The sequence below is a fragment of the Phalaenopsis equestris genome, unplaced genomic scaffold, assembly GCF_001263595.1.
Source record: "Phalaenopsis equestris unplaced genomic scaffold, ASM126359v1 Scaffold208657, whole genome shotgun sequence".
Taxonomy (NCBI): Eukaryota; Viridiplantae; Streptophyta; class Magnoliopsida; order Asparagales; family Orchidaceae; genus Phalaenopsis; species Phalaenopsis equestris.
In genome coordinates this window covers 63,014-69,644 of record NW_018227894.1, presented here as the reverse complement: position 1 = coordinate 69,644, position 6,631 = coordinate 63,014, and the positions used below count along the sequence as shown (strand labels likewise).

General features: G+C 36.2%; 1 protein-coding gene across 1 annotated transcript in view; it reads left to right on the top strand.

The window, feature by feature from the left end:
- Positions 1–451: 451 nt before the first annotated feature.
- The window catches only part of LOC110036569 (alkylated DNA repair protein alkB homolog 8), a 32,052-nt gene continuing 25,872 nt past the window's right edge, over positions 452–6,631 (top strand). Inside the window, exon 1 of the mRNA XM_020741043.1 lies at positions 452–597. The gene's annotated coding sequence lies outside the window, so the exon portion shown is untranslated. The remainder of the gene's footprint in view (positions 598–6,631) is intronic.

Sequence of the window (6,631 nt, the reverse complement as noted above, 5' to 3'; positions counted from 1 at the left end):
GTACTTCAAAAACCCCCGTATCGAAAAAAAAAAGAGGAACTTGGTTGCCTTTGTCAGTATTTCACATATGAAACCAACCAACAATAATTAACATACCATCCAGAAGTATCTAAAAAACCCCAGCATCGAAAAGAAATGAGGAACTTGGTTTCCTTTAACAAAATTTCGCATGTGACACCAACCAACTGACTAATAGGCCATAAAAAAGAGCCCACAAGATCGAACGTCTCATCATGAACCTCACAAACCCACCAAAATAAAATAAATGAAAATGAATTGAAGGAGCAAAAATAATTACAAATAGCATAAAATTTAGAACATCTAAAATATCAATAATACATGAAACATAAAATAAACATGAACACATTAAAAAAAATATAAAAATCGCGTAACCAACATCCAACCCTCTAAATTATTATTAGTATTTGTTTTCACTGAGCATCTGGCGCAAGACCGAACCAACCAGCTTAGCAAGGGTCGCCTGGTTTAGAGGCCTGGCCAAGCAGAGGCTACGCTGCCGTGGAAGAGGGAAAAAAAGTGCGCCGTCGCTGGCATATCCTCTGTCTCAATCATTGGCGAAGAGCTCTGCAATTGGAGGTATTTTATTCCTTTTTCTGTTTTCTTTTCCCTCCTCCCCTCTACATTTTTCTTCGGGGTTTTTACATACCTACCACCGGAGGTCACATTTCTAGCGGAGAGATGACCTCAGGGAATCCAGATCTACGTACTTCTTCTTACTCTTTCTCATAAACGTCTAAGTCTAGGTAAAACCTAGCAAATGAAACGAAATCTGATGAATTCATTTAGTTTTAGAATCCAGATCTGCGATTTTGTGGTAATCTTAGCTTTTTTAAAACTTCAGCCTTGACCCTTTATCGAAAGCTTCATTCCTGAATTTGGCTGAGGCTACAAAACGTTGTTTATCTGATGAGATACGATTTCCGCCCCAAACATTTTTGAATTACTTTATTAAGGACTCATCCTTCCTTTAGAGAGTTTCCATCACTTCATGTAAAATACACTGGGTGTATGTCTGACCTATTTATGTGATCCCATTTATTTTGTATGCGGTCATCTTGCTGTCATCTTCTTTGGTTTTGTTGGGATCATGAAGAACTAATATTTCAACTTTATAACTCTAGCACTAATGAAGTATACTGAATATTATTATTTCTACTGCAAATTGCATTATAGAGCTCCTATTTAACTCATTGTCAGACATCCATATTGCCTATACTGCATAAACTTGTACTGCAATCACCGCCTATGCCACTGAATCAATTTCAAGAAAAGAGAAAGTGTGATGATTTTTCGACTCAGCAGATAACTTAATCATATTATAACTGCCAGTAGGCAATAAAAATGGAGGTATGCATGCCCATGTATTGAAGGTTCATGATAAATCACATGGATATCTATATACAACAATGACAGAAAGTAAGATAAAATTATCAATACGTGAGTATGTCTCTACAGAATATGAAGCAAATGAAACATGGTTTATATTTATTTCATTTCAAGACCTCTCATAGAATAAGGTAAGAATGTATATCACAAACAGATCACTAAAAAGAAATAACATGTCAAAGTGAACATGTACAAGTTTTCATATGCAAGTTCGATATAAATCATCAAATTAAAAAAAAAAAAACATACAAATCATCTCATTCAGATAATTCAAATTCAAATTGTTAGACAACTAGGTATACTTGGTTGAGACCAGCCATCATGGTTTAAAGCTCTCGAACCAGTTATCTGCCACACCACGGGTTAGATTCGAAGGACTTATCAGCGCTAACTTGAGCTAACCGCATTGGGCTGTGCAATTATCCTTCTTGGTACAGAGACTTCAATATAATTGTTGATGATAGAAAGATGTACACATAGTTTGTTAGATTTTAAGTTGAGGGGATGAATAACAATGACATATATCATGCAAATCATGTTTATATAATATTAACTAAAGAGCCAAGCCTTTTCTAATGCAACAATATAAAGATGATTTGCAAAAACGTAGATCTTTCTTCTCACCTTCACAACAAGATGGTAATGTTATGCAATAAAATGAACCCAGCTTTTCTTTCCCAGCACTATGATAGTAATTGCATTGATATAAATGATAGTAAGTAAAATGCAAAAAAGCATGCACTATAATGCAAACCTTTCTATTGCAGTTTGGCCAAGAAAAATACCTACATCCTATACTTGAATCGTCCTATTGAGATTTTTCTAAATCTTCTTCGCAATCATAGGTAGAGAAGCTCACAACAAATGCTCTTTCATTGGTAAATGAGCCACCTTATAATTCTAATTAATGTCAAAAGCCCGCTTTGCCTAGCACATGTTTAGATCACAACGTCTCAACTTTAAGGCATGGAATCGGCTACTCACAACATAACTAACTTGATAACATCCTTGTAAATCGATGTACACTTTAAGATTATAGATCTCTCTTTTACAAACGAAGAACAAAGCTCTTAAAGCTGAATATGCAAATGGATGATCAAAGGAAGGGAATTAGAATGATTTGGAGTGGAGAAAAGAGCATCTAGGTTATTTTATTTCTTTTCCCTTTTATTAATGCATAGCTTAAGCCTTTCCGAACTTGTCCATTAACACGTCATGTTTTCAATTAACCTTTTTTAGTTAAGCGCAATCAGTTGTTCATTGGAATAAATTTTGAATGCATTATTGTACTCTTCAATCTTCTTATTTTTAGAATATGAGTTATAGATCGTGCAACATAATGACATAATCTTTTATGGCCCATAGATGGATTATTCAAATGTAATTAATTTCATTGATTTGGCGATTATAGTTTGAATTTTAGCTTGATCATAGTATGATCATTTTTATATGATATGATCAATATAATATAATATGTTTCATAGATGGATATATTAATTACATTTAATTCCTTCAGCTATTTGTCACGCTCCGCCATCTTCAAGAATAATTGGAAAACTAAACATGGGAAATGAAGATTCTAGAGAAGCCCAAAATGTAGAGAGCAATCCAAGGGGCTCTAGAAGATTACATGGTATTCTAGAAAAAACTAGAAAAAAGAAGAATATTTTAAAGAATTCTAGTAAGTTTCACATAATTCCAGAATTATGCTGAAAGAAGCAGGCTTCAAGAGAATTCTAGAATATTATGGAAAGTTCTAGTATCATGTATATGTAAAGAATAATGTAGAACTATCTAGAAATTAGTGTATCTTAATGTAATTTAGAATGTTCCCTTATCTTGAAGAGGAATGTAAATAGAAGTCCCTACCCTCATTTGTAACCATTTAAGAAAGAACCCTAGAAAATCATCTAAGCTTCCAAGTTTTCAAGTGTTGGAATTCTTCTTTCTTAGTGAAGTGTTTCTTTCTCCAATACATCTCCCTATTCTTCTTAGAGTATTTTGTGCTTACAAGTCCAAGTGTTGTGAGGGATATTAGGCTGATTTTGTGCTAAAGAAAAGCGCTAAAGCCTGACTTGGGATAAGTTAGTCCGTGATAGTTGGCATCAGAGCCTCGGTTCGAAGCTATAACAAAGAGCATTAAAGAGCACGTAATGGAGTCTGAAGCCATTAATATGGAAACATCTCAACAAGGGCGAGGTCGTAAGGAGCAACGAGATCGAGCTGCATCCAAACGACATGGGAGGTCCAAGGAGATCACACGACTTACTCAAGTGAAGGAGGCGATGAATGGCGTGGAGGCCCAGATAGAGGATCTTGGCTAAAAAGGTTGATAGACTCGAGGAGGACATCACAATCCATTTAACGATTAGAAGTATGATGCTCCAATTGGAGGAATCCTTAAGGGATCAAATGGAAGACGCGGGAGGATTTGATGGGGGAGCTCTAGGAGGTACGAAAAGCCCATGAAGAAGAGTTGAGAGCCGTGCATGGTAGCTTGGAGGAAATGCGTAGAGACATCTCACTATGCAAGAGGGCTCTAGCGACACCCACCAACCATCACACCTTTGAAGCTAAGAGGATTGAAGTTCCAAAACCAAAGAGTTTTGGAGGAGCTCGCAATGCGAAGTAAGTGGATAACTTTATATGGGGAGTTGAGCAATATTTCGAGGCAATGAGGATTACGGTTGAAGAGATAAAAATACAATTTTCAGCTCTTTTTCTCTTAGACATAGCTATGTTGTGGTGGAGAAGAAGACAAGTAGATATAGAGAAAGGTATGTGCACCATATCCACCTTTAATGACTTCAAGGGAAAACTAAAGAGACAGTTCTATCCCAAGAGTGCGGAGGATGAGGGTAGAGCTAGATTGCGAAGGCTCAAGCAAGAGGGATCAATTTGGGAATACATTAGGGAGTTCACAAGTTTGGTTCTTGAAATTCCCGACATGTCTGACAAAGATGCTCTATTCAACTTCATGGATGGACTCCAACAATGGATAAAGATTGAGCTTAGGAGGCATGGAGTGCACGATCTTGTCACTGCCATCGCAATCTACGAAAGCCTAGTTGACTACTTAAGAGAGTCCAAAAAGCCAATGGATAAGAAGAGTACCTACATCAAAGTTGGGGAGGATAATGATCAACATAAGAAGGAGAGTCGTCGTGAATCGACCCTATCCAAGACAAAAGACAAGGGGAAGTTTAATAATAAAATAAAACCACATAACTGCTTTCTTTGTGGAGGACCTCATTAGGTAAGAGATTGCCCTCAGAGGAAGACCCTAAACTCTCTCTTTGCAAGCCATCAAGAGGAAAAGAGAAGCGATATGGCCGCACAATTGGGTCTATACAACTGCTGAATGGGATGTAAGCTCCAACAAAATCCCAGGCGAAGGGGTTACTCTTTGTAGAGATAGTAATATGCGGAAAAACCGCTAGAGCAATGGTGGACACGGGTGTTTTCCATAACTTTATCTCCACCTAGGATGCAAAGAGATTTGGTTTGCAGATGACTAAATGAGGAGACTCCATCAATTTAGCCAATTCAACAGAAAAACCAATCCATTGAATAACCAGAGGAGTCAAGACCAGCATTGGAGCTTGGCCAGGTACCAATAGCATATGCATTATGGAAGGGAATCAAGCTTGTTTAGTACCGATGACAAGGGCTAACAAGCAGGAAGTTAAAGTGCTATTGACCATCCAATTCAAAGATGGCATTCCAAAAGAAAAGGGGAGTTAGTCGACTGATCTTCACGACTTCGATAAAAAAATGAAGCCCCAAGAAGGCATGCCAAGGGAAGTGGTGGAGGTTCTTAAAGAACTACCACCGAGGGGGGGAGAAAAATCATCTGATTAGGCTTGAGCCAAGGACTAAGCTGCCAGCCATAAAATCTCACTACATGACACCCCTCTTCATACCACCATGGAAAAACCTAGGTTTTCCAAAAGCAAAAAAAAGAAGTTGGTTCGAGTGCTAAGGGGAAGCCGCAATGAGGGCATTGCGAGCTTAAGTGGAGGAGAGTTTCACGCTTCGCCATCTTCAAGAATAATTGACAAACTAAACATGGGAAATGAAGATTCTGGAGAAACCCATAATTTAGAGAGCAATGAGTCTAGAAGATTCCAAGGCATTCTAGAAAAAAACTAGAAATAAGGAGAATATTCTAAGGAATTCTAAAAGGTTCCACATAATTCTAAAAATATGCTGAAAGATGCAAGCTTCAAGAGAATTCTAGAATATTATGGAAAATTCTAGAATCATGAATATGTAAAGAATAATGTAAAACTATCTAGAAATTAGTGTATTCTAATGTAATCTAGAATGTTCTATAAGTCTTGGAGAGGACTATAGATAGGAGTCTCTCCGCTCATTTGTAGGCATCCAAGAAAGGAATTGGGAAATCATCTAAGCTGCCAAGCTTTCAAGTGTTGGAATTCTTCTTTCTTAGTGAAGTGCTCATTTCTCCAATACTGCTCCCTTCTCTTCTTAGTTGTGCTTACAAGTCTAAGTGTTGTGAGGGATATTAAGTTGATTTAGTGCTAAAGAAAAGTGCTAAAGCCGCACGGGTGACTTAGGATAAGTTAGTTCGTGACATATTGCTCGAAATTTAACATGCTTATATAGTACAATCCAATTAGTTTTGATTTTGAATATTTACGTATGTTATTTAAATTAAACTCAATCATATATTAATTGTGAGTGTGTGCAACTCATTTCATGCTTCCTAATAGTTTTAAACATAATATTTAGTCTCAAAAAATAAAAAATAAGAGATGAAATTATTCTTGTTGAAGCTTGAATTTTAGAATGGCGAATTTCATGTCTTTAAATTTATTTAGTGATTAGCTTCAACTTGAGCAAGGTAATTTTCAATGTGCTTAATTTTTATTTTCATTGATCTATTGTTGAAACATTTTAATATAAACCTTCATAAATCTTAAATAATTAAGCTTAACTAAATTATGTATATGATCATCAAAATTATTATTTATACTAAAAATCAAGGGTTTAACATCATTGTCCCTTTCTTTCTTATATATCATTGTCCCTTTAACATCATTGTCCCTTTCTTTTCCTAAAGTACTCCTCTATGTGAGACGAAGCGACCCTTTCAAATATGGAGATACATTGTCTTAAATTTTTTGAGAATCATTCAAGCGGCAATGAACTTCTCAAAATTATTCATGACAATCTAATCATGAGAAATTTAAAGTGATAA